Raw genomic sequence first — 9,440 nt, 5'->3', positions numbered from 1 at the left:
TTAATAGTAAAAGTGCATTATATTGTACTGCATTAGAATTTGTACTAACAGTAAATTAAAGATGTATCTCCAGCAAAAGGTATTCAAAGTAAATAGTAGTAAAAGTATATTTTTTAAAGAAAATATCCAAAGGTTGGTATGACTGGTAAACAACAAATACACAGTATTACACATTATACACCAAATCCAACATAGATCTGGTAACATAGTCACTTCTCAAATATGCAATTAAAATATTACAAACTACACTGAAAAAGTGCAATATCAACATTTAAACCAGTCCTCTGACTAGTGCACTTTTAAGTATGCAATTAAAACATTAATGAAATAAAATCAACATAATCAACTAAAAATAAACAGCTTAAGGTGTCTAACCATTCTTTTTGAAGAATACAATCTTTACTGTCATTAACAGATACCTTATTTGACAAAAAATGAAAAACATTTATGACAGGCAACCCACTAGTAAACCAAGATGAACTGGAACTCAGTGCTAATTCTTGGCATTTCTTCACAAGAGTCCATGCATGATGCTACGTCCTCAACAAGGGTCCATAAATGATGTCATTTTCCTCCTCTAGGATGACAAAGTCATGACATGCATTTAGGAAAGCAACTTCAACTTCAAGGTGTTTACTTTTGGGGACAGTTTGAATCCATCCAGCTCCAGCATGAGTTTTTGGAAGACTTCAAAAGTGTAGCGCAAAGTGGGAGGGTATGCCAAGTTCAGGGCATAAATCAGTCCCATGAGCAGTGAGCAAGCTTTCGCAGTACTGTTGCACCCTGGCAAAATCTCATGGCCTTCCACAAGGATGGAGACATCAACTGGATCCTCATCAGCACCGTGGACGACGAGTATTTTGAGGATGTGGTTACTGACATCACTCCGGCTGTCCTCCTGCATACAATTTACGACAAAAAAGAAGAATGTTATTGAGAAACAAATAATAGAACTGCATGAATCATTCAAAGTGACTTCATTATCAGGGAAGAATGAACACAAGAATATATGTTCCTTTGTCTGCTTTCCTCTTAACTTTAACATTAAATTAACCTGTGTCATTAAAAAATATTTTTAAATGATTAAAATAATGCTATACCAAGCAGTCTTCAAAAAGTTCCTCTTCCTTCTCGCCAAGGTACAGTATAAGGCTGCGGATAATGGTTTCACGCCTCATCTCAATGCTCTGTTTCTGTGAACAGATTAAGAACATGAACATAACCATTATACATACACAATCAACTGTCAAGTGAAAACACAAGTGCATATATTTGCTCGTGTTTTAAGTGCATAGACCCAGAGCGTGCAAGGGCATGGAATCTACCAAGTGTGAGGCTTGTCCTGTATGTGTATACTGTATGTGTCTGTGAGTGAGAAAAAAAGTAGGTCCAGCTCCCTGTAAAACATACTGTATGAACAAGCAAAACAAGCACACCTGACTCAGTCTGTCTCATCTTGATCCCCACGGCACCTCCCTTGCACAAAGTCCACTGGCTCCTCCAAAGGGCACCCTGAAAATGAAGAGACACAATTTGTGGTATTAAAACAATGGTCTAAAATATTCAGCCACAATTTTAATATTACATTATGATGGATGAATAAGGGAAAATAACAAAGCAATATAATGCATACATTATTTTCTACTTGCCTGAATTATGAGAATAATGTTCTGTTCTGATTTGCTTCCTGTTGATGGAAAAATATTTCAATAAGAAATAAACTACATCATAAACATTAATGAACATTTTGTTTTGTCTAGCTAAATAAAACAATTAACACATGACAGATTTATTTGCGAGTAGAAGTTCTAATGAACAATCCATTCTTTCATTGAATTACAAAAACATGTTGCTGTGGGCTTCACACCGATAACTAGCTTCTTGTCAAAAAAAGAAAAGAAAGAAAACTGCCAGCGAAGTCTCTTTTGTAATCGCAAGCTGATGCTCTCAAAGACCTCTGGCGCTTCTGTCAGTAAATGTGTGTTTTAAAAACCTATTCTTGGGCATTTCTCCCAAACATTCAGCAGTATCGCCCCCTCATTCCCAAAGCACATTATATAACATTAATTCACTAACGTTAACGTTACTTCAGTGTCGCCGCCAAAAGTTTTACAGAGAACAATACCATGTTCTACTATGTTGACGTCAGTTGATAAAAGTTATAACGTTAGGTTGGTGGTTTTTTAATATCCTAACTTTATTTAGTTAACTTTAGTTTTTATCAGGAAAAACTGTAGCCCTCCCACTACAGGCCAGCACGGACCAATGTAGCGTTATGCTAATTTTTTTTACCGAACTTACTTACTTACTTACTTAACTTAACTTAATTAACTTATGAGCAGTTACATATCTTGCGTCAAACTACATGCAGACGTATATTATCACAAATTTAAAACAGAACGTAATAACTTACCTGTGGAATGACTTTCTGGCGCTACAATACACCTTGCAGTGCTCTGTGAAGAGATCCTAACGGCCGGAGCCTGTTGTGCTGTGTGCATGCGTCGTCGTGCATGCGTTTCAAAACACTAGATTTTCAGAGTAAAGTTTATGTAATATTTTTAGGTTTATGTACGTACAACTATTAAACATTTAAATAGTATGAGGAAACATAAGTAAAACTTACTCTTCCCCCATAATTCATGTATTACGTTAATGAAATGTTTAATTTTACTTAAAAAACTCTAGTTCTTACTGAATGTTAAAAATATTAGGTATAAATTATGACAGTTACTCTAATAGAGTTTACAGCACCAAAAAGTCACTTTTTTCAGTGTATGTTAGGTAGGTCTGCATTTTGTAAGAAAATGAATTGTTATTTGTGTTTATGTTGCACACAGAAGTATTTGAGTGACAGACCGGAGGCCTTATTGAGTGTTGACAGCAACCAATCTATTTGTCTATGTGTACTATATACTTTTGTAAAAAAAAAAAAAAAAGACTTTGTGCAGAGCAAGGATAATGCTCAATCGTCCAGTTTGTAGAGTCTATCCCAGCTGCACTCACAAATTGACACCGCAGCGCCAACACACTTTACTTTGGTTTTTCAAGATTGCACTATGATTTAGTTTAATGTTTAATGTATGTCCTGGCTGCAGGGATGGGCAAGCTACTTGGAAAATGTAGTAAGCTTAGCTACGAGTTACCTCAATTAAATGTAGCTAAGCTCCAGTGGAAGCTATCCCCGGAGAATTGTAGCAAGCTACACTAGAAGCTACACGACAAAAGTAGCTTGCTACATCAAAGCTACATTTGACAGCATTTATATCTATGGGCCCACATGTATAATATCAATGTTAATGTAACTGAGAGTGTACAAATAGACACAATACTCTTAACTATCTGTCATTTAGATGGGGACACCCTACAACAACCTCTATGGGTCCCCGCACCCTACTGTATGTATTTATTTAGTTTGCCTTTTCTTTGGCCCACCACTATAATGTCCTTCATTTTCTATACTAAAAAAACATAATTCATCTATATCTTGACAAAAAAAAAAATACTTGTGTGTCGTTGGGTAAAAGTTGCCAATAGTTATGTACAGTAAATCTTCTTTAATGTGCATTCCTAAGTTTGTGTTGAACGTCTTTGATGAAGAAAGCAGTTAGTTTGCAAAGTAAACAACTAAGAACTAAGGTTTTGGGCATTTTCTTAAAACGCATACATTTGTCTAAATATGACTAAGAACACGCATTACTGTGGGTTTTTCCCTCGTTGTCATTTGACATGAGTGCATGTCTGTTAAGATATTTCTAGTTTTGATGACCTGCCTTATCTTGCCTCTGATTGGCCAGTTCGTAATGTCGCGCCCTCAACTTAGCCAATTGTGACTCATCATACAAAAATTGATTTTTTTCCATATGTATGAATGTTCTCATTTGTCCAGGTCATTGTATTGTATTCATATTTTTTGGCCTGGATTGAGTCCATTTTTGTTGTTGTAACTTGCAGTTTTGATGTAAGACACTTATAACAATATGGGTCTATAAGTGGCAGCACAGTGGAATAGGGGTTAGTGCATGTGGCTCACAATACACATGTCCTGGGTTCGTGTGGAGTTTGCATGTTCTCCCCGTGCATGGGTTCCTTACGGGTACTCCGGCTTCCTCCCACCTCCAAAGACATGCACCTGGGGATAGGTTGATTGGCAACACTCAATTGGCCCGAGTGTGTGAATGTGAGTGTGAATGTTGTCTGTCTATCCGTGTTGGCCCTGCGATGAGGTGGCGACTTGTACCCCGCCTACCGCCCGAATGCAGCTGAGATAGGCTCCAGCACCCCCAGCGACCCCGAAAGGGACAAGCGGTAGAAAATGGTTGGGATGGATGGGTCTATAAGTAGCTAAGCTACAAGAAAAGCTACTCATTAAAAAAGTAGCTAAGCTACTGGAAAATGTACATAGCGTAGGTACATGCAGCTTGTTACTGCCCATCACTGCCTGGCTGGGAGTAGAAACATGTCCGCTGGAATAAACAACTGATACTGAAGCCATTGCACTACCAGGAATTGCAAACAATTCAGCTAAAATGTCCGTTTTTATTCCCTTAGTGCAAGTCTTAGTCAACAACATAATTTACCTTTTAATTTAAACCCTTTTGGCACTGGGGAACAAGGGTTGGCACTTTTGTGACTTTTGCGCTACATCAAATACTTTTTTGTGGACTTTTTGAATCTGCACTGCAACCACATTATTTACCCATTGTGGGATTTAAAAAAAATGTCTATCCTATCCTAACGTTAGCGATCATTGAATGTTAAGCATATCTTAATATGACTATCAATCAATCAATCAATCAATCGATGTTTATTTATATAGCCCTAAATCACAAGTGTCTCAAAGGGCTGCACAAGCCACAACGACATCCTCGGTACAGAGCCCACATAAGGGCAAGGAAAAACTCACCCCAGTGGGACGTCGATGTGAATGACTATGAGAAACCTTGGAGAGGACCGCATATGTGGGTGACCCCCCTCCTCTAGGGGAGACTGAATGCAATGGATGTCGAGTGGGTCTGACATAATATTGTGAGAGTCTAGTCCATAGTGGATCCAACATAATAGTAACAGTCCAGTCCATAGTGGGGCCAGCAGGACACCATCCCGAGCGGAGACGGGTCAGCAGTGCAGAGATGTTCCCAACCGATGCACAGGCGAACGGTCCACCCCGGGTCCCGACTCTGGACAGCCAGCACTTCATTCATGTCCACCAGACCTGTGTGTCTCCCCCTCCACAAGGGAGAGTGGGGAGCAGAGAAGAAAGGAAAAGAAACGGCAGATCAACTGGTCCAAATAAGGGTGGCTATTTAAAGGCTAGAGTATACAAATGAGTTTTAAGATGGGACTTAAATGCTTCTACTGAGGTAGCATCTCTAACTGTTACCGGGAGGGCATTCCAGAGTACTGGAGCCCAAATAGAAAACGCTCTATAGCCCGCAGACTTTTTTTGGGCTCTGGGAATCACTAATAAGCCGGAGTTCTTTGAACGCAGATTTCTTGCCGGGACATATGGTACAATACAATCGGCAAGAAAGGATGGAGAATATATATATATATATATATATATATTTTTTTGGAGTCAGTATAGGCGTAATATGATCAAACTTTCTTGTTCTTGTCAAAAGTCTAGCAGCCGCATTTTGTACCAACTGTAATCTTTTAATGCTAGACATATAAGACCCGAAAATAATACGCTACAGTAATCGAGACCAGACGTAACGAACGCATGAATACACTACAATGACTAAAATTTTTTTCATTGCTTCTCTGGAACTGCTTATGTGTAAGTGCACATATTCCCTGCGTGTACGTGTGTACGAGACAGCCGTGTGTGACAGCTTGAAAGCCAGAGTTTTTTATTTTATATTGGAATCATCAAAGTCAAACACATTGAAACACATGTAGTGACATGCAAACACCAGCACACACTCGGGTCAACTTGTAGTTTCAAAGTCCATGTCGTGTGAAAGCAAGTTAACCCTTGAAAGCTGCTTAACAGTTCATACATCAATAAAGTTCTATACACATGAGCCTTGCACATGACAGTAAACCAATGCTTTACGTTTATAATGTGACTGTCATTATGGCTAATTTGTTTTGCAATATTGACTTCTCGCCTTTGATTGCTTTACATGCAACTGAACCGGGCAGCTTGTATTTGTGGTCTGCAGAATTCATTTGCAACTTACCATGTTGTGTGTAATGTGCAGCATTAAATATCCGAACTGCTTGTCATCACATGGTCTTCCCTCTTGGAGCGCTCACACCCAAAGACAAAGTCCTCCTGTCAAACAGAGACAAATACTTGCCACCAGTGTCAGAGAGGCCATCCAAAATCCACTTCAAGAGAGAGATATGCTCTCCTCGTGGCTTTCTTTTGTCCGCACCGTGCCGTGTTGCACTCTCTCCAGCCTCACCCTTCTCCTGACTAATGGATCAGGGTCATTATGACATGGCTGTGCCCACATTCTGTTGCTCAGGTGAAAATTAATATTCCAACTTTGTTGTTCTCACTCAACTGTTGATTGTTCAGGGAACGAGCAACACTCCATGCTGAGGGACATGCAACGAGTGCGTGTCTTTATTGATATATTTTGTACAAAATAGGTTATGTTTAAAAAGTCGTGTGATAATGGAGATGTTGATCAGCTGGCATAAAGGGGCTCAGTTTAAAAGCATAAATGCAAAAGTGACGGAATGTAAATAGGCTGATTAGATAACACACACGTGCCACACACACACACACACACACACACACACACACACACACACACACACACACACACACACACACACACACATGAGTGTAGACTAACAAACAGACATCTAGCAAACAACGCAGTGACCTATGCTCTCTCCACTCAGTCACTGGGAGAAGTGCAAGCCTCAAACTCCATCCATCCATCCATTTTCTACTGCTTGTCCCTCTCGGGATTGCGGAGGGTACTGGAGCCTATCCCGGCTGCATTCAGGTGCAAGGTGGGGTACACCCTGGACAAGTCACAATTTAGTATTTTCTGCCCACACTACGCACATACTACTGCATAAAATAATAAACAATTTGTATTTGTGCAACTACAGATGGATGTTTTTAATACCATTGCTTGGAATTAAATGATGTCACATCCGGCTCATTAAATATGTGTGGTGGTCAAGCCAGCGTCTGTTCTCAAAGGTTCCATTCAGCTCAGGCCTGGACAATTATTTTGACTTGGGAGGCCACATTGAGAGAAAAAATTATGTCTGGGGGCCGGTGTGTATAATATATATATATATATATATATATATATATATATATATATATATATATATATATATATATATATATATATATATATATATATGTATATATATATACATATATATGGGCTTGGAATATTTCTGTGTGGAGTTTGCATGTTCTCCCCATGAATTTATAACTTGACAAATTATTCCATTGCTTAGTTAGATTTTTTTGCAGGAGGATCTAGGTCCCTTGTGTACTAAAAACTTTGCACGCTGCTTGCTGTACAACTGCCATCTTGGCTTGGTTGACCACTGCTTTTTTTCACTTCTGGAAAGAAGCCATGTGATGGAATACAAGTAATACCATAGCATACCATACCAATTGTTTTTATAGACCCCTTCAAAACAGACACAGTTGAGAAACAAAGGGATATACACCGAAAACAAGTACAAATATAGGGATGCATAAAAGCAAAACAATACTAAACCCTTTAACATATAATGTAAAACTAAAGTAAAATGATTAGGAATAAAAGCATCAGATAAAAAATGTTCTTCAAAACAATGAGTCAAATAAATTTCAATGTGATAATCACAAGGAGGTGTATGTTCTGAAATTCTGTTTCCATTCCCGTGCTGCATTGATGATAATCAACGGAGTACTGCATGGATTTAGCTCAACTTCTTATAGCTTCTTATAGCTGACGTTAAGTTGTTTCGTTTTTAGACAGCAAACTGCTGCACTCCATTTTGGCTTCAATTGCATCGAGCGCCATTGTCGTAATTTTTGGTCTATAAGCCACTACATAATTTCTACGCTTTACACAATTCTGCAGCTAACTCATGTCAACTGTTTTTCTGGGTTCACCAGCTTCAAATGCTGCCAATAAATTTAGCCTTGTCACACCAGACCAATGACATTGCCGAACGGGTTGCAGTGGGCCAACTAAATTGTTCACATTAAATCAAACGCACTCACACAACCATTAAGTCAGCCATTTAGTGTTTTACGGACTCACCCTCGTTATGGAGAAGAAAAAATGCACAAGACGCAGCCCCAAAGCCGAAAAAAATCTACCTTACCATTGAAAAAGGAAGAAGCCGCCGCACGGAACGGAAATCCACCACCACTAATGGGCCCTGAAAGGCCGGACCGCCGCGAGCCGAAAAATAAAACTTCAGTGGCTTCAGCGTGCAGGAAGAGGACAAAGACAGCACTCTTCAGTAGGCTACTGTATGCCGTGTTACAGGCACCGTCTTTTTTTAAATTTGTGAATGAACACAAGTGTCTGTGTAAATATTTCATGTTTCAATGTGTACACTTGTGGCTTATAGACTCATGCGGCCAATATATGGACAAAATAAAATTTGGTCAAACATTAAGTGGGTGCACTACCATGGACGACAGTAATAGAGATGTAATTTGGATTCTTATTCTCGTAGCGGTGTTTATGCCACACACTTTTAGTCAGCAATATACCTTTGAGTGGTGCACGAGACATAACTTCTTTGATTTTTTGTTTTGTTTTACTTGTTTGGGATTTATATTGTCGGGTCGAGACCAACTTGCTCTTATCTCACATCTCACTGCTGATTGGTCAACTGCTGTGTGCTGTCAGTGTCACCAAGAAGGCAATGCCAGAAAGCCAATCAGTGGGCATGTGGGTGGTCTAAAAGGACAGGCTTCAGAATGAGCAGCGGTTCTCCACCTGGCACAAATGTTTGACTTGTTTCCATTCAATAGCGTGACATTATTTTTGGATGGTAAAAAGTGTAGGAGACAAAAACTGCCTTTGGAAAAAGTGCAGGTGTGCGGCTTGTATTCAGGCGCTATGGCTTAGAAATGACGGTAATCAAGAATCAATATCACACCATGATAATAATGCCTGCACTTACATTAAACTTACAAATATACAAAATCAATGGGAGCAATCTTCTTCAATCATATAAGTTGCATCACATGGCAATTGTACTTAATAATTCTTCATAATAACTGTACGTTTTTGTGAAAAAGACTTTACCACTTATTTTTCAACGTCTTAACTACTTTTCATGCATTTTCATATGAAGCATGTTTCCATCCAGGAGTAATGGATAAATACCTATTAGTGTCATGCCTGGTAAAATGCATGTGGAAACAATGACAGACTGCATTAATGAGGCCACTATGTTTCCTTTTCTATTTAATGTAGTTGCTGTTTCAGATGTACTCTTCT

The 9,440-nt window shown here is 39.0% G+C and overlaps 1 long non-coding RNA gene across 1 annotated transcript; it reads right to left on the bottom strand.

The window, feature by feature from the left end:
- Nucleotides 1-391: 391 nt before the first annotated feature.
- On the bottom strand, nt 392-2,469 carry LOC140678848 (uncharacterized). Its single transcript, XR_012050492.1, has 5 exons — nt 2,414-2,469; nt 1,650-1,687; nt 1,437-1,512; nt 1,101-1,193; nt 392-898 (listed from the first exon to the last, which is right to left on the bottom strand). It is a non-coding gene; the product is annotated as an uncharacterized lncRNA (long non-coding RNA).
- Nucleotides 2,470-9,440: the final 6,971 nt, after the last annotated feature.

This window comes from Nerophis lumbriciformis, linkage group LG06, assembly GCF_033978685.3.
Source record: "Nerophis lumbriciformis linkage group LG06, RoL_Nlum_v2.1, whole genome shotgun sequence".
Classification (NCBI taxonomy): domain Eukaryota; kingdom Metazoa; phylum Chordata; class Actinopteri; order Syngnathiformes; family Syngnathidae; genus Nerophis; species Nerophis lumbriciformis.
Note: the sequence above shows the minus strand (reverse complement) of the source record. Positions and strands in the feature narration are given on the sequence as shown.